The sequence below is a fragment of the Zea mays genome, chromosome 7 (assembly GCF_902167145.1).
Source record: "Zea mays cultivar B73 chromosome 7, Zm-B73-REFERENCE-NAM-5.0, whole genome shotgun sequence".
NCBI classification, from domain to species: Eukaryota; Viridiplantae; Streptophyta; class Magnoliopsida; order Poales; family Poaceae; genus Zea; species Zea mays.
In genome coordinates, this window is record NC_050102.1 from 79448611 (window position 1) to 79475678 (window position 27068).

Sequence of the window (27068 nt, forward strand, 5' to 3'; positions counted from 1 at the left end):
TAAATTTGTGGTATTATGCTTTATTGTATTTCTCTGTGCCTCACCTTCGAGTGAGCTAGTGGTATTCGATCCTGGATAAGTGGCTTTATCGGACTAGATCTGAGGGACTGCCGGGTTATTCCGATTTAAGTATGTTGCTGTCTTTAACGGTGCGACTTGGGCACTTAAGCTGGAATAATCTGGGTGGTTCCGCCACAGCTGGTATCGGAGCGAATACCATTACAGAGATGTCAATAAGTCATGATTACCAACCTTTTCTAAAAGTAAAACTTGCTAGAAACCAAAGTTGGATATATCGTCAGGACGATAAGGATAGATATAGGACGTGAAGCCTTAGGAAATAGATGGGTAGCTAGGTGGCTATATTTAATTAGGCCATAAAGGCTACTACTATTATTAATAAGGATGCTATAGAAGCACCCGAAAAAGTAGTTAGGTCTGAGAAGACGACTAGAATGAGCATGCATCATGATTGTCGCATCATTGTTTCTTGTGCACCAACATGCTTCTCTCACCTTTATTCCAATAATAATTAATTGTGAATAATGTGATGTACTGCTATGTTAGAAATGTCTTACCTCGTGTTAGATTGGTAAGTCTTGTTAGGTCGTGCTATGTGTTTCTCTTGTCTTGCTAGCTAGGTGGTATTGTAATTGTTCAACACTTTTTGCAAAAAAATGTTGTCTGTTCTACTCATGAAAAGACCCCCCTCCAAGCAACCTTGAGTTTAGCAAGTGAAACCTCTTAAAAAAATCATGATGGTGTTGGTATTTTCTAGCCCTCGCGTGTTTATCCTTGAAGATGCACCTGCGCAACTTGTAGACCCCCATAGCTTGACCGCTAGTTCAACCTAAAGCTTCCTTGTGAACTTGTTTATGTTAAAAAAAACTTTGGTTGGTGTCTGTTGCGCAAAACAATATCCAGTCCCAAATTCTTCTTGGAAGCCTTGTCCAAAATTCTCATTAAATTCTCCTATGCTCAACCTAGAAGCCATCTGCGCTGATGACCTCTCTTTTCACCTGGATCTAGTAATCTTTTCCTTTGTGAATCATGTTGTGACTTTATCATCCGAATCTCTGGATCATTCATCGAGATCTACCCCGTCATCTTGTTATCTTCTATAACCCACTCTCAAGTATTAAATATGGATCAGTCTAATATCTCATTATGATCGTTCTCATACTCTTCTCTGAGGATCATGACGTTGTTTTATCGATTCTATCTCTAAGCAGCGTATCCATTCGGTTCAATGGATTTTGCTTTTATCTTCAGTCCTCTCATGTCTCTGCAAGCTATCGATTTGATCTCATGGCTGCCTCCTTCTCATATCCATTCTCGTATGAATCTTTGACTTGATAATCCCCATGATGATCAAAAAATAGTTCTCGGAGTTGAGGAAAATTCTCATGTGATGCTCTTTTGCCAACAATCTTTACTTCAACTCCGATCACATTCTTATTTTCTGAGCCATACTCTCATGGGCTCCATCTATCGGTGCTATGTGGATTTCTTATTGGTTACGTTGGTAATGGTGTTATGACTAACGACCGATGGTGCCGCGACGAAACCGAGAGCCTACTATGGTGCACACATGGTTGAGCTACTCGGCACGCGCTGGTATCGTGGTTAATAGTTGTGATCCATTACAAGACTATACTGATGTGCTATCTTTTGTGGACATTCTCTCAAAGTGGTCGCGACATTTTGTCTTAATATGTCACGGTGTTCTGTCCAAAACTATCTTTCGTATCGTGTCAGATACCATCTCATGAAGTTGCATCTATATTCAGCCTGGGAGTTACATGCTTCTCCACCCTTGAAGATCCTCATTCGAATCTCGGGACGAGATTCCTTTAAGGGGGAAGGCTGTGACACCCCTGGTGTCAGTTTCGTGTTATGTCGGGAGATTTATCTTAATCTCGGATGCTCAGTAAAAATTTCTATTCTCGCTCGCGTATGCCTCTAATTATCCAGATTATTCATCCACATTTCACCAAGTTTGGAATTATTCAATCTCAAGAACAACCAAATTTGGAGCCTGTTAAAAACTTTTGTTTCTCGGCACGAATGCGAACTCGATAATCATTCTCAATTTATTAGTCTCGTCTAAAGCTCATTTAATCAAACGCCCAACCATTGCTAGTCGAGCTGTGCCCGAATCCAATTTCTCGATACTCGATCTATGTCCAAAAATTAATCCGAGTCCGTACTCTCAAACGGAATACTCAATATGTCGTCCTCTAATCAATTTTATACAACTCGGCCAAATATCTCTATGTCCGAACCGAATCCAAAAATCAACATCAGCAATGATTTTTATTAATCCGACTCGTTTTATTTCGATAACGAATCCGAAGCCGATCGATCTCGATTCATTTTATTGTACTTGTGCACGAGAATTTAATTTGAAGCGACACCCAAATAAAATGTCTCGGTTCATTTTATTTCCTCTCGTTCATCTGTACGCCAGTTCGCTCCGTTCCTTGCGTCGGTCTCAACCAACGAGTGAGCGCTACACAAATCGGCTAACGGATGACCACTCCTCCCCAATCAATAAATTGTCGCCGTCCTAATAGACAACTCAGGCGGGAGCTATTTTCTCAGAAAAAATAAAATAAAGTTACTTAGCTCGTGAGCAATCAGCCTTTTTCTCCTTAAATATTTCACCAGCAGCTGTCCTATTTTCTCCCGTACGCTATGTCTTGCTCTGGCTAGCAGCCAACACCCGGCCACCGGCTACGCCGGCCAATGGCTGCATGCCGCACCTGCTCGCCAGTAGCTGCAGCCGGCCAGTTGGTAATGCCGCCCTTTGCAACCAATGGCGTGTACCGCTAATCCCTTTTTATCTCCCCTTTGCTCCCTGGTCGGATCCTTGCTTCCCTTGCAATTCAGCAGCGAGAGCAGGAGCATTTCTCCCCCAGCGCGCAGGAGCTCCCTGGCTGCCCCTCACCTCCAGCCACCACCGCTCCTCCCATGGCGCGCAAGCCCCAAGCTCCCCACGCGCGTTCCTTTCTTCCAGGCGCGTGAGCTCCCTCCGGCGTCGGCCAACAGGCAGGATTGAGCACCGAGCTCATCCATGGCGCCTCCCATGGCGCGGGCCCTCCTCTGGTCCAGTGCGCGCGAGGAGTCCCCCATGGCCGACCTCCCTTCTTCCCTCTCGGCCTCCTCTGCCCTGGGTCTGGCACCCCTCCCCACAGTAGCAAATCGCCGGTGCCCTCCCGCAGCAGCGCGCCACGACCCTTTCTACTCGTGCGCAGGATTGCTGGCAGGGTCCTGCCATGGCCAGACCTGCCTCCTCTAGCTCGGCGCCCTCCCTGCTACCTTCCAGGGCGCGCCAAGGCCCCTCCTCCCATGGGCGCCACCAGCAGGAGCTCCTACTCCCGTGGTGCCTCTGCTCTCCCATCCAGGCACCCCTTCCCCTAGCGGATCCATGGTTCTAGGCGGATCTCCTCCTCAGCCGACGCTCCAGCCTGGCGTCTTCCCCCTTCTCTGGCCATTTTGCACAGCAGCATCCAGCATCATCGCTCCCCTTCAGCCATGGTCGCCGAGCCCCAGCGCACCCCCTTGGCCGTCGGCCTTTGCGCCTCCCTCCACTCGGCACCCCTCGACGCAGCACACCAATCAGAGACACGACGCCCTTCTCTACGTTCTGAGCCCAGCCATGGAGGTTGTCGGTCTGCAGCTCCCCTCTGCTCGGACGCCGAGCTCCGTACGCCGGGTCCCCTCTCCAGCGGCCCCCATCCCCCAGCAGCCGCCATGGCCGAGCTCAGTGGCGCGGCGCCCCTGCTATCTCCTCCCCAACGCCGATGCCTTTCCTACTCATCAATGGAGATCTTGTCGGCGGCTGACTGCCTCGCTTCGCGGTGCCCCTCCTCACCATCGGGTGCTCGCCGAGCCGACCCCGCTAGCCACCCTCTCCAGCTCGCCATTCCCCCTGTAGCAGCGCGATGATTTCCTCTGCTGCCAGAGGCCTCGCCCAAGTCCGGCCTTGGTCGCTCCCATCGCCGACCGAGCTCCTCTTCTGTACCAGGCCATCCGCCTTGTCTCCATTGTCATGTGCAGCGAGCTCTATTTTTTCCCAGTGCTCTCGCCTGCTCGACGTAATGTCGCAGCGCGAAGCGGCCATGGATCCTCCCTGTGTCGCGCCCTCGGCGTGCTTGACGTAATGCCGCAGCAAACTGCAGCAGCGACGCCCTTCTCTGCGACGCGCTCGCCAGGTCGGTCCACTCGCCGTCGATCTGCGCAGCCCCTGCACGTCGTCGTCGAAACCCGCGGTGAGCTCCTCGTTGTCCCGCACCCCTCGATTCTCTAAGTACCAAATCAATAAAATGTGCATTTAAATGTGTGTTAATCGCAGCCCTCCGTCGATGTCACGCCTCGTGCTATGCCTATGCGACGCAATGCTAGCCGGTGGACAGCACATGCGACTCACCGATCCGGCCAGGTTGCTTTTGTTTCATTTACGATTTAGTCGATGACGTGAATATGTGCGTGAAAATATAATTGTATGAATGGACGCGAGTAGAAAGAAAATGAAGTAGAAAAGAACTCGGATGTTTTTATATTTTTATTTTGATTGGAAAATATGCGATGCGTTGTTTAATACGAAAACTAAGTTACAAAATGCGGATTATGTGTTGGAAAATACGTCGATATGTGTTTATGTGAAAAGTGTAATTGTTTTATGCAATGTGATGGGATTCATGATTATATAGGAAGTATATTTATCGATGTGACGATAGTTTAGAAAATGCCAGTTTGTGTGGAGGATGTATTGTTAAGACATGAGTGTCGGAGTTCATATATTAGTGGTCGCGCCACGTTGATTGAAGTGTCTCGAGTACACGCCACCATATGACTATATGCGAGACACGGTAAAATAAAGTGTGCTCGACATGAATGTTTGGTCGTTGTAGGTAGAAATTATTTTAGCTTATATAGAGAGGTGGTGACATGCCAAGGTAGTCGTCGCTTTCTCTATATTTATAAGGCGAGTCGTGACGATGTGTATTGTGCGTTTAATAAATTAGGCTTCACATATAGTGTATGATTGTGTTCACGATTTCGAGTAGACGCTTCAAGTAAGTCAAGTAGATACAAGTGTGTAATGGAGTTAGTTGTCTTAGGATAAATATTGAAATACTCGGTTCGTATGATAAATATGTATGTGTTCGTAATTCGGGAAGTAAATGCATAGTGTTTGCGAATTATAGACTAGTGGTTTACGATTCGTATAGATTGGTCGATGTGCGAAAATACTTGTGAATATGGTGTTTATAAAATTGCTGTAGTGTATGTTGTGTCTCGGATTGCGATAATAATGGACTAGCCGACGTGTATGTTATTTAGCGGGCTATGTCGTTACTCTAGTTAGCCGAATTGTTGGACGGCTTTAGTTAAGCTCGTAATCACGATGATTTGCTTGTTATGGCCTAAATGCGCATGGTTATGGTCGCGGGTAAAATTAGGGGTGTTCATGTGATGTATAAGTTAAAATGCAAATTAGTGTGTGAAGGGCGCAATCGATATACACATTTATACCGGGTTTGATTATTGTGGTGAATGTGCTTGTTGATTGTGTACGGTAATTCTAACACGTGAAATAACTTGTATAAAATTAGTAAGTCTACTTATTATTATTAGTCCTCATTTGATTAATTTAACACTAACAAAGGGTAAAGTGTTAGAATGGTTTGAGTCTCTAGAACGCGACAATTTTTGAAGTAAATAGAAGCTGAATTTTATTAGTTGCTGTTTTGGGCTGTACACAGTGATTTCCTCGTGTTATATGTTTGATGACCCAAATCATGTTTTCTGTAGAAAAGCCATATAGAAAAGTTATAGATAACTTTATTATCTTACTTGTGTTAAAATCTGACAGCCATAAGTCCGATCGTTTAGAAGTTGTGCTGTTCACAAATTCAGTAACTGAATCTGCCCAAATTCTGTACAGATTTCAGAAACTGTATTGTTTGCCTAATTTATTGTAATAATATGTTTATGGTCGTTATAATAAAGTTGTAGATGATTTTCTTACCTTGGTTGTGTTAAAATTTCACAACCATAGGCCTGACAGTTTAAGAGTTATGAATTTTACAAACTGGTTGTTGTGTTCTGTCCACTGTCAGAACAGATTTCGAAAACTGTGTTGTTTGATTTAGTTAAATATTGAATCACTTCTTGGTGATTATAAAAGTTATGTAGTGCTTTTGCTGAGCTTTCCAAAAAGTCTTGGATCACTCTTTTTGGTGGCCTGAAGCTTAAGTTATGAATGTTTCAAATATGAAGACTGAATCTGTGCAGTTATGGACAGCAAAGTCTTTTAGTAATGTTTACCCTTAGTTAAATATTGAATCACCTTGAGATGTTTATAAATGATATGTAGACAATTTTATTACCTTTCCAGAAAGTCTAGGATCACCTTGTTTGGATGCCTGAATCTTCAGTTATGAATTTTTAAAGTCACAAGTCTGAATCTGTCCAAATCTGGACAGCGCTGTTGTGTTAACACATTTTGACCTTGCTAAGTGTTTAATCATGTTGTGATGACAATACACAAGTTGTAGAGAACTTTCTAAACTTTCCAGAAAGTTTTAGTTTGCTATTTTTGGATTAATATTTGAAAAGTTATGATTAAAACAAGTAGCTGCTGTGCTGCTGTCCTAAAAATCTGCACGTGCTCAAATGAATATTTAGTTCACCATTTTGGCTAAAAATGCTTAGTTATCACTTAACGGACATAGACTTGTGATGGCTAAACTTAGGTTAACATGTGTTTCATGATTAATGTGCTTGCTTGCTGTAGTTGATTGTGATAGAGGAGTCCATCGACATTGATGCATCGGTCCTCTATTAAACTTGTGTTTGTGATGCTTTTGTGTGATCAATAGAAGAACTAATGAAAAGCCGTAGCAACTAAATAAATGCTTGTACGAGTGATATCGTGTTGCGCTGGTTAATTCTAGAAAGTATTTGTTGTCTTTCTAATGGTATCAATTATGTATGATCGATGAAGTGTAGATAGCTAATACTAGCATATGGTTGTTTACGGTGTCTTACAATTTAATGTTTAGTTCTCCACTGTGTCTTGAACATCTTGTGCTACTTTCATTATATTCATACATATGCATCTTGCATCTCATTTAGGACCGAGAGATGATAATCGTGCAAGTGATATGGTGCCAACCACAAGGTGCAGTCGGTGGACGACCCAAGGATGGACTTAACCAGTGGATGCTCGCCAAGCAAGTACCCCACCCCCAGCAAACACTATCTAAGTGTTAAATTGAAGGCAAGCCCCGGTTTTATGCATAACCGTTTATATATGCTATTTTACTACACTTACTGTTTGTAGGCTTGTACCGTGCACTTAAGTGTAGGAGTTGGTTGAAACCCTAGTTGCATGAACTCAGGATTCCTTTTGTGATGGATACTAGTATGCTAGGTCGAGTAGCTGCTATGCTAAATCAGGATCTCGGTAGAAGTCGAGTGATTTTTCTAGCACTCGCGCGAGGTCAGGAATTGGTTGTATCCATTTTTGATAACAGAATGATGATGGTCTGTGGACACGGATCCATGGGGATGCATTGTCTATGAGACAAAATTGGAATAAGGATTAACGTGTGGATACCAGTGTCAAGCGTTTGAATGTACTAAACACATGTCGGGAAAAATGGTAACCGGTAAACCTAGTACCTGAGTGAAGCCGGGCGCGGACTTTATCCCTCACGCGACCTGAGACGGGGTTTCCCATTCTAGATATGGTGGGTACAAGTGCGGCCACTGCACGACGGCAGTCGGGGTCAGTGGAGCATTGTATCCCAAGGCGGTGAGGCCTGAACGCGAATGGGGAATCGATGGGGATGGTTGACATGTGTGGGGACGGAGTGCCCTGACATGTCGTGTGTTTAGGTTTACCTTGCAAGGTTAAAACTCGATTCGAATCGTCTGCTTCTCGCAGCTAATGAGACTGCTTGATCCATTGTACTGCATTGAGTAATAAGTGGAAATGAGATACTGGCAAAAGGTGTTGATTGATATAATGTTTGATACCATGTATGAATAGATAGGTTCTCATCTAGTCTAAATTATTATTCTAGAACTTGAAAAGCTAAAACCTGTTTTTAGACTCAGCTAGTGCTTTTGGCAAACCAAACCCCTCAGCCAAACAGCTTCATGGTCTAGAGGTAGAGGAGTAGACTCCTCACACCAGGTAAGTCTAGCTGAGTATTAGTATACTCAGCCTTGCTTGTGGCATAATTTTTGCAGGTACCTCCTTGATTTGGTTGATGGTGTGACTTGGCCTCCATCCCTGCCACCGGGATAGACGGTCAAGTGGGTTACTGCTTCCGCAGGAGAGGACCAGGAGGAGTAGTGTGGCCAGGCTTCGCCATGTTATTCGGTTCTTCTCCGTTAGTTATTTCCGCTGCATTAAAAATTCATGGTTATTATTTCTGAAACTCTGATAATGTAATTACTACTGATACTTATTAAATTTGTGGTATTATGCTTTATTGTATTTCTCTGTGCCTCACCTTCGAGTGAGCTAGTGGTATTCGATCCTGGATAAGTGGTTTTATCGGACTAGATCCGAGGGACTGCCGGGTTATTCCGATTTAAGTATGTTGCTGCCTTTAACGGTGCGACTTAGGCACTTAAGCTGGAATAATATGGGTGGTTCCGCCACAGCGCGGTGGGGGTCCCGGCCTCCAGTCTAGCGGATCGCCATGCCGCTCTCGTCGAGGGTCGGTAGCGTGGCCAAGATCGCCGTCCTCAGCCCTGGGTCGTCGCAGAGCGCAGGGATGTTCTGGGGGAGGATCAGGGACTCAGGGACGAAGGTTTCCCCGGTAATCCCTCCCACCAGGACCGCCAGCTCGTCCCAGGATAGGTCGGTGCCCGGCCCGCGCTGGACCCTGCCGATGTCGTTCGCACCGGTGAACCAGCAACACAGGCGCGCCCTCCTCTGCAGTGGCGCGATCCGGCGCTTCAAGAAGTCGCCGACCAATGCATCGACGTCAGGCTGCCCGTAGCCAAGCCCTTGATCCTTTCCAGTACGGGCAGGAACTCCAGCGCCAGGGACGGCTTGGTCCTCCACAGCTTGCGGTCGAGCGCCGGCCCATCGCTCGGCAGGACGAGGCAGTCGTTGGCCTCGGTGCTAGCAATCACCCAGTCGCCGTGCCAGTTTTCCCATCTCACGCCGCCGAGGGTGGGGATGTAGACAACGGCTGGATCTCGCCTCGTCTGGAAGTAGTAGACACCAATGTGGTCCCTAGTCTTCCCGGACTTGACCAGCACGAAGAAGTGGCGGAAGAGAGAAGTGCAGGGAGCCACACCCACGAACATCTCGCAGAGGTGGACAAAGATGGCCGCTTGGAGGACGGAGTGGGGCGTGAGGTGCTGAAGCTCGAACTCCTCCAGCAGCAGCAAGAAGAAGGGCGAGATCGGTAGCGCCAACCCGCAGGAGATGTAGGAGGTAAATAGCACAAACTCCTCGGCGACGAGATCGTCGAGGGGGACGGCGTCGGCGCGGATTCTTCTGGCGAGCCCTAGCGCACTCCACCCAAGCAGGCCGCGCACCAGATTGAGCGCCTCCTTAGACTGAAAGCGGTCGGGATGGCCGAGCGAAGTCATGGCTTGTGCGGCGGCGCGGGTGTAGAGCATAAGAGCATGAAGGCAAAGGGGTGCAGAGGAGCACGAAGGAAAAGAGGCGCAGTCGATTGGAAGAGAATGCAAAAGGGTAACTGCTGCACGCGGGGTGAATCCTTTTTCAAGGAAACCTGAGTCCTCGTTCAGGGAAACCCTTCCGTGTGCCCCTCAATCGCCGCAGAAGATCACGTGCGACGGACACCTAGATCCAAGCAGCCCAGTTTATGACTCGGGGGCCTGGGTCCACAAGTCATACACTTTGCGAGTCGGATTTCGGGTGCGGGAAAAGCGGACCGCCACACACGCCGGTAGTGTGCCTCCTCGGGGTCGCTGAAGAAGACAGAAGGTAATTTTTTAAACCATTGCAGCGGTAACTGAGAGCACCTAGAGGGGGGGGGGGGTGAATAGGTGATCCTGTAAAATTCAACACTAAATGCCAACAACCTTGATTATAAAGATATTAGTGCGGGTTAATCAAGTCAATGAGACGAGCTCTTGTGAACACGGACAATCAAAGAGAGAGCAATCACAAGAGACACGCGATTTTATCCCGTGGTTCGGCCAAGTAACACTTGCCTACTTCCACGTTGTGGCATCCCAATGGACGAAGGTTGCACTCAACCCCTTTCATGTGATCCAATGATCAACTTGAATACCATGACTTTTCTTCCTTATATCTTTTACCCGTTTGCGAGGAATCTCCACAAGTTGGAGCCTCTCGCCCTTACAAGATTGATCACAAAGAACACACAAGAGTAAGGTTGGGAAGAGCAACGCACACAAGACTAAAAAACAAAGCACACCAACGCACACAAGTGAAGACTTGAGCTCAAATGACACACATGGAGTTCTTGACTCGAATGGAGCTCAAATCTCTAACACAAGAAAGCAAATGCGCGGGAGCAGAGTCTGGATGCCTTAGAATGCTTAATGAATGCTTGGGGTAGCTCCTCCATGCACCTAGGGGTCCCTTTTATAGCCCCAAGGCAGCTAGGAGCCGTTGGAGGCCAACAAGGAAGGCCAATCTTGCCTTCTGTCGTGTGGCGCACCGGACAGTCACTATAGATGGTCCGGTGCGGATCTCCTTCCTTTTCTGGCGCATTTAACCGTTGCAGCTCCGGGCCAGTTGGCGCACCGGACACTGTCCGGTGCACACCGGATAGTCCGGTGCCCCCTGCCGACCGTTGGCGCGGGCCACACGTCGCCCGCAGATTGCACGGCCGACCATTGCGCTGGCGACCATTGGCTCACCGGACCGTCCCGTGAATTATAGCCGTACGCCGCCGATTTTTCCCGAGAGTGGCCTTTTCACCGGAGTCCAGCCTGGCGCACCGGACACTGTCCGGTGCGCCACCGGACAGTCCGGTGTGCCAGACTCAGCTGGACTTCGGCTGCACACAGCCAAGTCACTTGCAATTCTTTTCTTTTCTTTTCTTCTCTATTTCTAGCACTTAAACAAATACATTAGTATACAAAAACAAATGTACTAAGTCTAGAAACATAACTCATGTCTTGATTTGCACTTTTTCGATCTTTGGCACATTTAGAACTTAGAGAATATGTGTTGGGCACTTAATCACCAAAACATTATAGAAATGGCCCAAAGGCACATTTCCCTTTCAATCTTCCCCTTTTTGGTGATTTATGCCAACACAACCAAAAGAAACCAAAAGAAGTGCAATATCAATGCAATTGAATACCAAATTGTTTTTGACTATAATTTGGCATATTTGGATCGCTCTTTGCCACCACTTGGTTTGTTTTTGCAAAATAAATTCATTTTCCTATCTCTAAGTCAAACTCACTTGTTTGGGCATAAAGAGAGATAATCCAAGAGTGAAATTGATCAAGTGCCAAAAACTCCCTTTTTCCCATAATCATAAATTCTCCCCCACAAGAGACTAAATTTTGCAATAAGAGCATTTTGGACAAATCAAAAGTTCTAACTCTATTGTTTTCAAAATTCACAAGTGGTAGCTGATCCATTTGCTTTGGCCTTAATTTCTCCCCCTTTGGCATTAATACCAAAACGGGATCATCATTGGCCCTTTAACCCCATTGCCTTACCAAAAATGTCAATTAAGAGCAAAAAGGCAATAAGAGCATAAGAATGAACTTCGAATTAAGTACACTAATACCGGAGTGCAGTGGAAGTCTTTGCATGGTCCAAGTTCACCTTTCCCTTTCAATCCACTTTTGAGACTATATCAAGTATACTCAACCAAATAGATTAGTCTCAAGGGGTCAAGTTGTAGCACATCTCCCCCTAAATATGTGCATCATTCACACGTGGACTTGTGAGGTCCGGGGATCCCTTGCACAACTTGAGCACCATAAGTAAGCAACAAATTTCATAAATGCATAAAGTAACATGATCAAACGCATAAAACACATGTATGTTATAAATCAATCCAAGTTACGCGAATCTAAGACATTTAGCTCACTACGCAGCCTGCAAAAGGTTTTCTCATCTAATGGCTTGGTAAAGTTATCGGCTAGCTGGTTCTCGGTGCTAACATGATACACTTCGATATCTCCCTTTTGCTGGTGGTCCCTCATAAAGTGATGCCAGATGTCTATGTGCTTAGTGCGGCTGTGTTCAACAGGATTATCCGCCATGCGGATTGCACTCTCATTGTCACATAGGAGTGGGACTTTGCTCAGATTGTAGCCAAAGTCTCGGAGGGTTTGCCTCATCCAAAGTAGTTGCGTGCAACACTGTCCTGCGGCAACATACTCGGCCTCAGTTGTGGATAGGGCAACAAAGGTTTGTTTCTTTGAACTCCAAGACACCAGGGACCTTCCTAGGAATTGGCACGTCCCTGATGTACTCTTCCTATCAACCTTGCATCCAGCATAATCGGAATCTGAATATCCAATCAAGTCAAAGGTAGACCCCTTTGGATACCAGATCCCGAAGCAAGGCATAGCAACTAAATACCTAAGAATTCGCTTAACGGCCACAAGGTGACATTCATTGGGGTCGGATTCAAATCTAGCACACATGCATACACTAAGCATAATGTCCGGTCTACTAGAACATAAGTAAAGTAAGGAACCTATCATAGACCGGTATGCCTTTTGATCAACGGACTTACCTCCTTTGTTGAGGTCGACGTGTCTGTCGGTTCCCATAGGTGTCTTCATGGGCTTGGCGTCCTTCATCCCAAACCTCTTGAGAAGATCTTGTCTGTACTTCGTTTGGGAGAGGAAAGTGCCGTCCTTGAGTTGCTTCACTTGGAACCCAAGGAAGTAGGTCAACTCGCCCATCATAGACATCTCAAACATTTGAGTCATCACCCTGCTAAACTCCTCACAAGACTTTTGGTTAGTAGAACCAAATATTATGTCATCGACATGAATTTGGCACACAAAAAGATCACCGTCACAAGTCTTAGTGAAAAGAGTGGGATCGGCTTTCCCAACCTTGAAAGAATTAGCAATTAAGAAATCTCTAAGGCATTCATACCATGCTCTTGGGGCTTGCTTAAGTCCATAGAGCGCCTTAGAGAGCTCAAACACATGGTCGGGATACCTGTCATCCTCAAAGCCAGGGGGTTGTTCCACGTACACTTCCTCCTTGATTGGCCCATTGAGGAAAGCGCTCTTCACATCCATTTGAAACAGCCTAAAAGAATGGTGAGCGGCATAGGCTAATAATATTCTAATAGATCCTAGCCTGGCCACAGGAGCAAAAGTCTCCTCGAAATCCGAACCTGCGACTTGGGCATAACCTTTTGCCACAAATCAAGCCTTGTTTCTTGTCACCACCCCGTGCTCGTCTTGCTTGTTGCGGAACACCCACTTGGTTCCCACAACATTTTGCTTTGTACGTGGCACCAGGCTCCAAACTTCGTTCCTCTTGAAGTTGTTGAGCTCTTCCTGCATGGCCAACACCCAGTCCGGATCTTGCAAGGCCTCTTCTACCCTGAAAGGCTCAATAGAAGAGACAAACGAGTAATGCTCACAAAAATTAGCTAAACGTGAGCGAGTTGTTACTCCCTTGCTTATGTCACCCAGAATCTGATCGACGGGGTGATTTCTTTGAATCGTCGCTCGGACTTGAGTTGGAGGTGCCAGTGGTGCTTCTTCCTCCATAACTTGTTCTTCTTGTGCTCCCCCTTGATCACGCGCCTCTTCTTGAGGAACCTATCCATCATCTTGAGTTGGGGGATGCACCATCGTTGAGGAAGAAGGTTGATCTTGCTCTTGTTGTTCTTGTGGTCGCACATCTCCAATCGCCATGGTGCGTATTGCGGCCGTTGGAACATCTTCTTCATCTATGTCATCAAGATCAACTTGCTCTCTTGGAGAGCCATTAGTCTCATCAAATACAACATCGCTAGAGACTTCAACCAAACCCGATGATTTGTTGAAGACCCTATACGCCTTTGTATTTGAGTCATATCCTAGTAAAAACCCTTCTAAGGCTTTGGGAGCAAATTTAGAATGTCTACCTTTCTTCACTAAAATGTAGCATTTGCTCCCAAATACACGAAAGTAAGAAACATTGGGTTTGTTATCGGTAAAGAGTTTGTAGGAGGTCTTCTTGAGGAGGCGATGCAGATACAACCGGTTTATGGCGTGGCAAGCTGTGTTCACAGCTTCCGACCAAAACTGTTCGGGTGTCTTGAACTCTCCAAGCATCGTCCTTGCCATGTCGATAAGTGTCCTATTCTTTCTCTCTACCACACCATTTTGTTGTGGTGTGCAGGGAGCCGAGAACTCGTGCTTGACACCTTCCTCCTCAAGATACTCCTCAACTTGTAGGTTCTTGAACTTGGACTCGTTGTCGCTTCTTATCTTTTTCACCTTGAGCTCAAATTCGTTTTGAGCCCTCCTTAGAAAGCGCTTGAGGGTCCCTTGGGTTTCTGATTTATCCTGCAAAAAGAATACCCAAGTGAAGCGAGAAAAGTCATCAACAATTACAAGACCATACTTACTTCCCTCGATGCTGAGGTAGGCGACGGGTCCAAAAAGATCCATGTGAAGAAGCTCCAGTGGTCTTGATGTTGTCATCACATTCTTGCTGTGATGAGTGCTTCCCACCTGTTTCCCTGCCTGACAAGCTGCACAAGGTCTATCTTTCTCGAAGCAGTCATTGGTTAGTCCTAACACATTTTCTCCCTTTAGAAGTTTATGAAGGTTCTTCATCCCAACATGTGCTAGACGGCGATGCCACAGCCACCCCATGCTAGTCTTAGCTATTAAGCATTCATCTAGATCGGCCTCTTCTTTCGAAAAATCAACTAAGTAGAGTTTGCCGTCTAATACACCCTTAAATGCTAATGAACCATCACTCCTTCTAAAGACAGAAACATCAACATTTGTAAACAAACAATTGTAGCTCATGTGGCACAATTGACTTACAGACAGGAGGTTGTAACCAAGCGACTCTACTAGAAATACGTTTGAAATGGAGTGCTCGTTGGCAATCTTGCCCAAGCCTTTGACCTTGCCTTGGTTCCCATCTCCAAAGATGATCGTATCCTGGGAATCCTTGTTCTTGACGTAGGAGGTGAACATCTTCTTCTCCCCCGTCATGTGGTTTTTGCATCCGCTGTCGATAATCCAGCTTGAGCCCCCGGATGCATAAAGCTGCAAGACAATTTACACTTGGGTTTTAGGTACCCAACTCTTGTTGGGTCCTACAAGGTTAGTTACAATAGCCTTTGGAACCCAAATACAAGTCTTGTCTCCCTTGCATTTGGATCCCAACTTTCTAGCAACTACTTTTTCATTCTTACATACAAGCACAAATGAAGTATTGCAAGCATGGTAAATAGTGGAAGGTTCATTACACATTCTCCTAGGCACATGATGCACAACATGATTTCTCTTAGGCCTACTTCTACCATGCACAAAAGTAGAGCTAGAGGCAAACATAGCATGTGAATCAAAAGCATTATGATCATAACTCCTATGAGCATTCCTAGAATATTTTCTATCATAAATGTAGGCATGACACTTTTGAGAACTACTAGCCATAGGAGCCTTCCCTTTCTCCTTGTTGAGAACGGGAGCCTTTTGGCTTGTTAAGTTCTTGGTTTCCTTTTGAAAACCAAGTCCATCCTTGATAGAGGGGTGTCTACCAATTGTGTAGGCATCCCTAGTAAATTTTAACTTATCAAAATCATTTTTGCAAGTCTTAAGTTGAGCATTAAGACTTGCACTTCATCATTCAATTTTGTAATAGCAATAAGATGTTCATTGCAAGCATTAACATCAAAGTCCTTACATCTATTACAAATACTAACATGCTCTACACATGAACTAGATTTATTAGCTTTAGCATTTAAATCATCATTTAAACTTTTTAAACTGGATACAGTTTCATGGCAAGCAGATAACTCAGAAGATAGCATTTCATTCATTTTAATTTCTAAAGTAAGAGATTTTTGCACACTAACAAATTTATCATGCTCCTCATATAAACTATCCTCTTGTTTTTCTAACAATCTATCCTTTTCATTTAGAGCATCAATTAATTCATTGATCTTTTCTACCTTAGCTCTATCTAAACCTTTGAATAAGCTAGAGTAATCTACTTCATCATCGGAAGAATCATCATCGCTAGAAGTAGTGTACTTAGGGGAATCTCGAACACTTACCTTCTTCTCCTTAGCCATGAGGCAAGTGTGGTGTTCGTTGGGGAAGAGCGAGGATTTGTTGAAGGCCGAGGCTGCCAGTCCTTCATCGTCGGAGTCGGATGAAGAGCAGTCTGAATCCCATTCTTTGCCAAGGTGCACCTCACCCTTCGCCTTCTTGTAAACCTTCTTCTTCTCCCTCTTCCCATGCTTTTCTTGTTCCTGGTCATTATCATTATCGGGGCATTGTGCTCTGAAATGACCAGTCTTACCGCATTTGAAACAGGAGCGCTTTCCCTTTGCTTTGTTCTTGTTGGGGTACTCCTTGCGTCCTTTTAGTGCAGTCTTGAAGCGCTTGATGATTAGGGCCATTTCATCTTCGTTTAGCCCGGCAGCCTCAACTTGTGCCACCTTGCTTGGTAGCGCCTCCCTGCTGCTTGTTGCTTTGAGAGCAACAGGTTGAGGCTCGTAGATGGGTAGAGGGCCATTAAGAGCATCATCCACATATCGCGCTTCCTTTACTATCATACGCCCGCTTACGAATTTTCCGAGTATCTCCTCGGACATCATTTTGGTGTACCTAGGATTTTCACGAATAAGGTTAACAAGATGGGGGTCAATTATCGTGAATGACCTTAGCATAAGTCGGACGACGTTGTGGTCCATCCATCTTGTGCTTCCATAGCTTCTAATCTTGTTGATGAGGGTCTTGAGCCTGTTGTAGGTCTACGTTGGCTCCTCTCCCCTAATCATCACGAATCTCCCCAGTTCGCCTTCCACCAACTCCATTTTGGTGATCATGGTGGCGTCGTTTCCCTCATGAGATATCTTGAGGGTGTCCCAGATTTGCTTGGCGTTGTCCAAGCCGCTCACCTTGTTGTATTCATCCCTACACAAAGATGCTAGCAAAACAGTGGTAGCTTGTGCATTCTTATGGATTTGCTCATTAATAAACACAAGGTTATCTGTACTATCAAAATGCATTCCATTTTCAACTATCTCCCAAATACAAGGATGGAGAGAAAATAAGTGACTACGCATTTTGTGGCTCCAAAAAGAGTAGTCTTCTCCATCAAAGTGTGGAGGTTTACCAAGTGGAATTGATAGCAAATGAGCATTAGAATTGAATGGAATACGAGAATAATCAAATGAATAGTTTTGATTAACCGGTTTCTTTTTAGACGAGTCATCGTCGTCGTCGTCTCTTGGTGAAGAAGAGGAGGCGTCGCTGTCGTAGTAAATAATCTTCTTGATGCACCTCTTCTTCTTCTCGTCCCTCTTCTTGTGACTCGATCCTGAGTCAGTGGGGTTGTCATCCCTTGGCTCGTTGAAGAGGGACTCCTTCTCCTTGTCGTTGACCACCATCCCCTTTCCCTTAGGATCCATCTCTTCGGGCGATTTGTCCCTTAGATGAAGAGAACGGCTCTGATACCAATTGAGAGCACCTAGAGGGGGGGTGAATAGGTGATCCTATAAAATTCAACACTAAATTCCAACAACCTTGATTATAAAGATATTAGTGCGGGTTAATCAAGTCAATGAGACGAGCTCTTGTGAACATGGACAATCAAAGATAGAGCAATCACAAGAAGCACACGATTTTATCCCGTGGTTCGGCCAAGTAACACTTGCCTACTTCCACGTTGTGGCGTCCTAATGGACAAAGGTTGCACTCAACCCCTTTCAAGTGATCTAATGATCAACTTGAATACCACGACTTTTCTTCCTTATATCTTTTCCCGTTTGTGAGGAATCTCCACAAGTTGGAGCCTCTCCCCTTACAAGATTGATCACAAAGAACGCACAAGAGTAAGGTTGGGAAGAGCAACGCACACAATACTAAAAAACGCAGCACACCAACGCACACAAGTGAAGACTTGAGCTCAAATAACACACAGGGAGTTCTTGACTCGAATGGAGCTCAAATCTCTAACACAAGAAAGCGAATGTGCGGGAGCAGAGTCTGGATGCCTTAGAATGCTTAGTGAATGCTTAGTGAGGGCCCGTTTGGCAAAGCTCCAGCTCCTGCTTCCTTAGCTCCAGATCCTGATTCTCGTGAGGAGCTGATCCTCCTGATTTTCCTAGAAAATCAGAATCATTTTTAAAATCGTTTGGCAAGTAAACTGATTCTTGTCTTCTGAGAGTTGGTGGTCTGTGGCGATTGTCTGTTTTACCCTTTGCAGTTCAACTTTGTTACAAACCAATAAATATGATGCATATACGGAAAAAAATATGAAACAATAACATATAAAATATTTCCATCATAGTAGTGCATAAAATGGTCTCAAATGTTTAATCCATAAATTGGCTCGTTATGTTTTTGTCCAATGACAATTGCGGGTAATTTCGATCAAACTTTAAGGGGAGGTCCATATTTGGTTGGTTGAGGAGCTGTTTTAAGGGAGGGTGGAGCAGGTTTTTTTAGATCCCACCTTTCTTCACAAAAACGACTCCCGATCTTTCGGCTCCACACGAGAATCATTTTAAAAAAATACCCGTTTGGCACGGCTCCTCCAGATCCTCGCTTAGAATCAGGAGCTGGAGCTGTGCCAAACGGGCCCTAAATGCTTGGGATAGCTCCTCCATGTGCCTAGGGGTCCCTTTTATAGCCCCAAGGCAGCTAGGAGCCGTTAGAGGCCAACAAGAAAGGCCAATCTTGCCTTCTGTCGTGTGGCGCACCGAACAGTCCGGTGCACCACCAGATAGTCACTATAGACGGTCCGGTGCGGATCTCCTTCCTTTTCTGGTGCAGTTGACAGTTGCAGCTCCGGGCCAGTTGGCGCACCGGACACTGTCCGGTGCACACCAGACAGTCCGGTTCCCCCTGCCGACCGTTGGCGCTGGCCACGCGTCGCCCGCGGATTGCGCGGCCGACCGTTGCGCTGGCGACCGTTGGCTCACCGGACAGTACGGTGCACTACCGGACCGTCCGGTGGATTATAGCCGTACGTCGCCGATTTTTCCCGAGAGCGGCCTTTTCACCGGAGTCCAGCCTGCGCCACCGGACACTGTCCGGTGCGCCACCGGACAGTTTGGTGTGCCAGACTGAGCTGGACTTCGGCTGCACACAACAAAGTCACTTGAAATTCTTTTCTTTTCTTCTCTGTTTCTAGCACTTAAACAAATACATTAGTATACAAAAACAAATGTACTAAGTCTAGAAACATATCTCATATCTTGATTTGCACTTTTTCGATCTTTGGCACATTTAGAACTTAGAGAATATGTGTTGGGCACTTAATCACCAAAACATTATAGAACCACATTGCTATGGTATCTTTCACCTCCATTTTTTGTTTGATTTGACATGAGGAACATCTCCTGTCCTTTCTTTGACTCTTTTTCTTTTTTTATATGGGAAATGATCTACTAAAGTAACACAAAAATTGGAGTAACACAAAAAATGGAATTTCATCAACATCTGGATTTTTTGTATATATATTATTTATTTTTATGCTTTGTATCTAGCAAAATTGTAAGGTAAAACGACATAATAGACCATGGATTCCCCATTTTATTCGGAGAAAAAGAGAAATTCTTGTTCATAGAACATCGATAGAAAAAAAGCCGACTATCGGATTTGAACCGATGACCCTCGCATTACAAATGCGATGCTCTAACCTCTGAGCTAAGTGGAACTTCCAATTTAGAACTAGTTAATAACTAAGATTAATAATTAAGATCTGACATTTTACAGATTCCCTATATATATTTTTATTTGTTACACTATTTCTGTTATAGCTATTTCTTAGTCGCGTGGTAAGGGTGTTGTGTGTGATACTAAGCCATGACTCGCCCCAGCCTCGGGCAACTACTCTGGGTCCACAACAGCGCCCGACCCCACCACATGGGCGGGTCCGGAGCCGCCACGTGTCCAGAGAGAGTGATAGACCCCAAGGCCTCAACAGTGAGTCCGAACCCCCACGGGAGAGTGCCGGGCCCCTGGATATACAGTCTGGACCTCCAAGATTGGTCTTGGATCTCCACGTGTGCAAGACGGGCTCCTGGAATGGGATCCGGACCCCCCTGTATGGGGTCTGGGCCGCCCACAATGGGGTCCAAAGGTTCTAGGACAGAACATACTCGTGCCTTGTTCAGGACCCAGGCGGGGGTCCAGTGCCGACACGTGTCCATACCTGATATGGTTATCACATACACTCCTGCTCCCCTCTCAGGCGGAGACCTGATGCTACCACGTGGCATACTGCGTGCGGCATAAGCCAACAGGTGGAACCTATCATGCCGCCACTAGGCTGCGCGCACCTTCGCATTCATTACGGATAAGACGTACGCCTGTCCATTCCACTGACAGGCAGCGTGCCCAGTCCACGATACGTGGGCCATGCAATTACTCGCACGTTACTAACTATCAATGCGGCATGGACTGCGGTCATCATGACTCCCGCTGATTGCTCATACGTTACTAAGGCGGAGGATCCTTGTGTACTGTCAGCATTTACTATTCACATAATGTATTACTTCCATTATGCTCCTGGGGCCGCATGTCGGGGCTCAACATTCTTGTATGTGCCTCCCTTAAACAATAAAAGGGAAGGCACACAACGTTACAAGGACAGACTCAGACAGACTCTCAAGTTCACAGACTCAATCACACATACTCAATACAGCTTACACATAGTGGAGGCAAGGTATTATGCTCCGGCGGCCTGAACCACTCTAATCCCTCATGTTCTCGTGTGTTCATCGACCATCCACCAGACAGGCAAACTGCTTAGGCCCACTCCTCATCTTAGGATTAGGGCGGGTGCGTTCCTTCACCCGGCCGGTGGATTTTCCCACCGACAAGGTGTATGGGGTACGTACAACCCCATGGCAGTTGGGTATCACGGCTTGTGGGTAAAGATGTGCAACCTCTACAGAGTGAAAAACTGGTATATCAGTCGTGCTCATGGTCATGAGTAGCTCGGACCCTCACATGAGTAACTTATGAAATTAAACTTAATCTGTCATTTCCATTGCATTGTGGGATTTAACATTAATTGTGATCAATTATTTAATTGGGTTGGTATTTACTTATACCTAGCAATTGCAAATAAAATTTTGACCAACTTATTAAAAGCAATGCTCAGCCTTAACCATTTTTCTTGGTAAACCTTACACTTAACATGAGCCCCCACTGTAAGTGAGTCATGCACATTATTCCCATCAACTTTTTAAGTGATGAACACTCGTGAACTCACTCTTGCTAAACTCACACCAGGTCAAGAACAGGTACCTCAAGATGAGGAGCATGAAGGTTGTTATGATGAGTTCGGAGAGGTCTAGGTCATCGTCTACCAATCTACTATGGTTGTAGAGGATCATTGTCATCATATGATGTATTAATTTAGCTATTTTGTATAGAATTTATATTATATAATAAAGATGTGACATTGATTTTTGTACCATTGAGTCATCATATGTGTGAGACTTGACCCTAGCGCACATTTGAAACGCGCCTGGGTTTGCTCTTAAATTCGGGTATGACATGTAACCAGAATAGGAACACAAATGTTTAGAGCAAGTGAGGGATATGTCTGCGGGCATGTTCAGTCAGGTACTAGGCTTAGCGATTTACCATATTTGTTGGTATCTGCTTAGTACTTTCAAACACTTGACACATGTATCCACACATTAATCCTTATTCCAATTCCGTCTCATAGACATGGCATTCCCCATGGATCTGTGTCTGCAGACAATCATAATCCCATTATCAAAATTTGGATAAAATCAATTCCTGACATTGTGCGAGTGCTAGAAAAATCACTCAACTTCTACCAAGATCCCTATTTAGCAAAGTAGCTACTCGTGCTATCATACTAGTATTCATTTCATAAGGGAAACCTGAGTTCATGAATCTAGGGGTTCAAACAATTCCTACACTTAAGTGCACAGTACAAGCCTACAATCATAAGAGCAGTAAAATAACATATATAACAGTTATGCAAAAAAACCGGGGCTTGCCTGGAATCCAATACAAGTTAGTGTTTGCTAGAGGGTACTCGCTTGGGGAGCATCTGCTATTGATGAGGACATTGCTACCATACAAATAATGCATGGGCTTACAACACGAGCACGTGCACAACAACTAAATCTCTAGGTTCGTTCTTACCTAGTCAATTGTATTTTAGAGCTTATGCTTTGTGCCATGGATGTTTTGATGATTAGGAACCTTAGAGAGGACCATCAAGGACTTGGTAAATGCCAAGATATCAACAAGAGAAAGCTAAGTTCGACTCAATTTCGTCTCCACCTCGAAGTCTAGGACCAGTCTGCACTAAAATGGACGCCCTGGAAGCATCTGACCTCCGATTAGGATAGGCTTTAATGGATGGAAAGCTAAGGAGATAATATTTCCAACCCAATTGAAACCAACTTAAAATGCATTCGAAGTTAACGAGAATCATTGAAAATGGCCAGTGTTCATATTCTATTTTGGTGCTGCGACACCGTCTATTGGGTTGTTGGCCCGTGTATCGTGTTGGAGCCCATTAGGGGTACCTCCAGAGGTTCTGCATGCCCCTAACCCTTATTTTAACAACATTTGCCACCACATTAGGGATTGGGTTTTGCTTAGATTATTCTGTCATTGAATAGTTTTGACGTCATTGGCTTGTGAGACCCCATCTCGTAATCAACACAATTTGGTTGCATTTTTCCTGTTCTTACAGGTGTTCTTGATTGCGCTTGCAGAGAAAAGCCTTCGTGATGGGGTCACTAATTTGTCACAAGTGATAACCAACGGAGCAGTGGTGTAGTGATTGCGTGGAGTCGTTCGCTCGGAGCCTTGGATCATCAACGTCGAGGTCTCCATCCAATCAAGTTATCATACCTCACGGAGATCGGGCCTTGCCATTCTATCAAGTAGTATCAATATTCAGGTTTTCTGTGAGGTATAATCCTAACTTTTGATTCATTTTGTTTGTCCCATAACCCAGAAAAAAGCAAAAAACATCATTGTTGAACTACAAACTCCGTTGACCTACAAACTTTGCCTTAGCCTTTGCATAATTTGGTTTCAGATTCCGTCTTGTTGAGTTTGTGTCCTAGGTCAAGGTCTTGTTGCTGGTTTAGATTAGTTTTGGTTTAGTTTGATCATTTCCATCCACTTCTATCCTACAAAATCGATCTCTAAAATAGATCCCATCTCAAAACGGTCCTAACCGTTCCTATTTTATCTCATCACCACGTCCTTATCAGGTTAGTTTCTGTTCATTTCGGTATTTTGAGCATAAATCTTGCATACAAACTCAAAATTTAGTGTTCTTGATCTTTCTAGAAAGCATAGAAAATTATCTACAACTTTCATATTTACGAGTTTTCCAGAAAACGTAATTAGCAAGGAGTTATTTGTATTGGAATTAAATCTGTTTGGGATCCTCAAATTTCGGACCAGTCTGTTTTTGGGTTATTATGTCCCACTTCCGTTACGAAAACAAGAGATCCATATATCTAAAAAAGTAGAAAAAATGAGATCTACAACTTTGGTGTTGTGAGTTTGTGCATTTAAGGTTTCTATAATTGTCAAACAGTATGTTGAAGTTAGAGCAGAAAATCTGTAACAGATAAACGAGAATTTTGTAATGCCTAAAATTGGTAGAAAAAATATGTCATGAAGGAAAAAAATAAAGAAATAAAAAAAGATATATCTAGGGTAATGTTTCTAGAATTTTTGAAACATTTGGGATTTGGTAGGACATCTCCTTTCCATAATCAACTAAAGATGTTAAAATGGTCATACAAAAGAGTGGACATCTCATACTTATGAAAATGTGGTGTTATTAACTAAATAAAATACCACTAATAAATAAATAAACAAATAAGGGCACATCGGGCTGATATTTTATTATGTACATCTGAAATAAGTTTGAAATTCATAATCAAAATCAGATTTTAAATTTAAAACAAAAACTTACAAAAGGATAGGAAAGAAAACAGAAAATAAAATAAAAAAGAATAAGACCTATTTTGGCCGAAACCGCCCCTAGCCCAAACGCTGTGAAGCTCATCGCTGGCCACCCGCTCGCGAAATTGACACCTGCCACTTACACGTGGGCCCCGTGTCAGCGGCTCCTTCCCGAGTGCAGCGTCGTAGTGTCCTTAGTGGGCGGTCTTGGGGAACCGCAAGTGATATCCGCACATTTTAGAGGTATTTCTTGGCAAGATGTTTCCCCGGTGGTGCGTCAATTGCTCACTGAAGATGGGCATGTGGACAGATCCGCACCACGTCGTGGCCAGACATCGTCGCGCCGTCATCGTCGGTGAGTCCTCGTCGATCAAGCTCGCTTCTTTCTTCTCGGCGGGAAATGCTAGCCGCATAGGGTAGGGTGCATTGGACTGCCATGAACGTGGGTCGCCGGTGCTTCCGCCGTGGGGGTGTGGCGGCGCCACCTGTGCTGACCGGGAAGGAAGAAAGGTCCCTCACCGTCGATCCGTGGATGGACGGATATCGTTGATCCTAGGCATACCATTTCTATACCGTTGATCCAGAGATAAACGCTTACGATTAGATCTTGTGTATCCCTCGCTTGAGTAAATCTGGTCCATCGATATCAGGATGAACGGATGCTGTTAGATCACGCGTAAATAAAACCCCGACCGTGGATCTCGGATCCTACGGTGGACAGAACGTACCGATTCGTGTTATAGGCGATCTAATCTGGGCCCTTGGTTCTTGATCAAGCGGCCCCGGGCACTCCATACCCCTTCGCCGTGTCCGAGTTATAAAAGAACCCCTGGGGTCTCCATGAATTAACCCGCATTCCGCGCAGTGGCGCTCTTTGTCTTGGGATTCTTGCACCAAGACCCCTGCCTTTCTCTGAAATATTGCGCGTAGTCCAAGAACCTGTGAAAATTGGAGAATTAATTATAGAAACTGATTTTTAATACAAAAATAAATGCTTGAACTTGTTTAAATTATAGAAAATACATACTTAGTCCAAATTAATCTATTACAGTTCCTATAATTTTGTAATAATATTGTTTATCAAATAGTGCCACTGTTTTGACATGAAAGCCAAATTAAAATTTATATCCTAATTAATCTTGTATCAAATGTATAAAACCTTTGGAAATTCATAACGTACCCATTTTAACTCCAAATTGACTCGTTCTAGTTGCTTTAGCTTCGTATAAATATTTACTACGAAGTAGCAACATTGATTATATGATATCCCATACTTTTATAATTAGGTAACTAGTTTGATTAATCTAGGTTTTTTGGATTAGCTTATTCTAATAGTAATATAGCACCCTGATCTTATGGTTAGCTTTGTCCTAAAAGATGAATTATAATCAAGTAATGACCTAGATTAAAGTTGAGTTAATTGTTTATAAGATATTCTCTAATATGATGTACACTGGTCAATTTATAATAGATAAATCACATAGATCTCCCATAAATCATAACTCATTAACCATGAATCCGATCTTAGTAGTTCTCGATCCCATGATCTCGTAGCTTCGAGTAGATCAATATTATTCAATTTGTTCTTATGTTTGGTGTGATGTTAATTTTATCTATACCATGTTTGTTTGTATTGCTACGACTAGCAGTGAGGTCACGAGGATCTGAAGATCATCCTGGTACCTGGAATCTCAAGTCCCAAGCAAGTTGTGCCCTTAATCACTTTTATTTACCTAATAATGTTCTTTATAATCATTTTATCATGCATACACTTAATTTTGATGGGACCCAATAGGTCACCCTAGTATGATTATCTTTTACCTTGTTTACCCCTGAATCATTTGGGTAGTTTTGCTATTGCTTTATATGGTTTTGGGTTAATATTTCATTATATCCATGTTCCAGTTATTCTGTTATTTTATTTATGTTTATGTCAAGATCATTATATTATTTTAATTGGAACATGGAGCTTAACTTGAGAAACACGTGCCACCACAAGGGTGGAATGGGATGCCCTTGGCTGACTAATTAGGAAAGCTAGTGGAAGACTACCTTACCCGAAAGGGGCAAGGGCAGTAGGGGAGTTGCATGCAGGGAGGTTCTCGGGTTGATTTTGCTGCGATGGCGGTCAGACGAGGGATTCTTGCAAGTGCTCTTCTCATAAACTGTAGCGGGTTTTCGGAAGCTAGTGGAACTTTGTAAAGGCCTCGTAGTGGATCCCTAGCCATTCACCTCGGTAGTGTCTAAGGGTCTAGCTAAACCTGGCGACATGGGATACACGACTTGTGAGTACAGGGTACAACCTCTGTAGAGTGTAAAACTGGTATACTACTGAGCTCACGGTCAAGAGCAGCTCATGACTCTTGCATGATTAAATTATAGAACTAAATTCAATTTGTCATGTGCATTGCATGGGATTTATTATTAATTTTGTTCTATTCTTATTATGGTTTGGTATTTACTTACATTTAGTAACTGCTAATAAAATTTGACCAACTTATTAAAAGCAATGCTCAGCTTTAAACCCTATTGTTGATCAACCTTACACTTCACATGATATTCCACCTTTGGTGAGTTCATGCACATTATTCCCCACAACTTGTTGAGCGATGAACATGTGTGAGCTCACCCTTGCTGTCTCACACCCCCACAAGTCAAGAACAGGTACCACAGGATGAGGTGCATGGTGGATGCTGCGATGTGTTCGTGAGAGGTCTAGGTCGTCATCTCCCAATCAACTTTGGGTTGCTGGATCGTTGTCTCCGTTCGATGTAATTATTTATTTATTTTGTACAGAACTCCTATTATATAATAAAGTTGTGACATTCGTTTCTGTACCACTATTCATCATATGTGTGAGACTTGGTCCCAGCACACCTGGTGTTTATGTTCGTGCCCGGGTCCCTAAAACCCGGGTGTGACAGAAGTGG

At 44.4% G+C, this 27068-nt stretch overlaps 1 long non-coding RNA gene across 2 annotated transcripts; it reads left to right on the forward strand.

Moving 5' to 3' along the window:
* Positions 1–2827: 2827 nt before the first annotated feature.
* Positions 2828–13421, forward strand: LOC109940844 (uncharacterized). Of its 2 annotated transcripts, none has more exons than XR_002263538.2 (3): positions 2828–4274; positions 4358–4444; positions 7147–13421. It is a non-coding gene; the product is annotated as an uncharacterized lncRNA (long non-coding RNA). The 2 variants fall into 2 exon arrangements; XR_002263539.2 differs by having other exon boundaries at positions 8269–8302.
* Positions 13422–27068: the final 13647 nt, after the last annotated feature.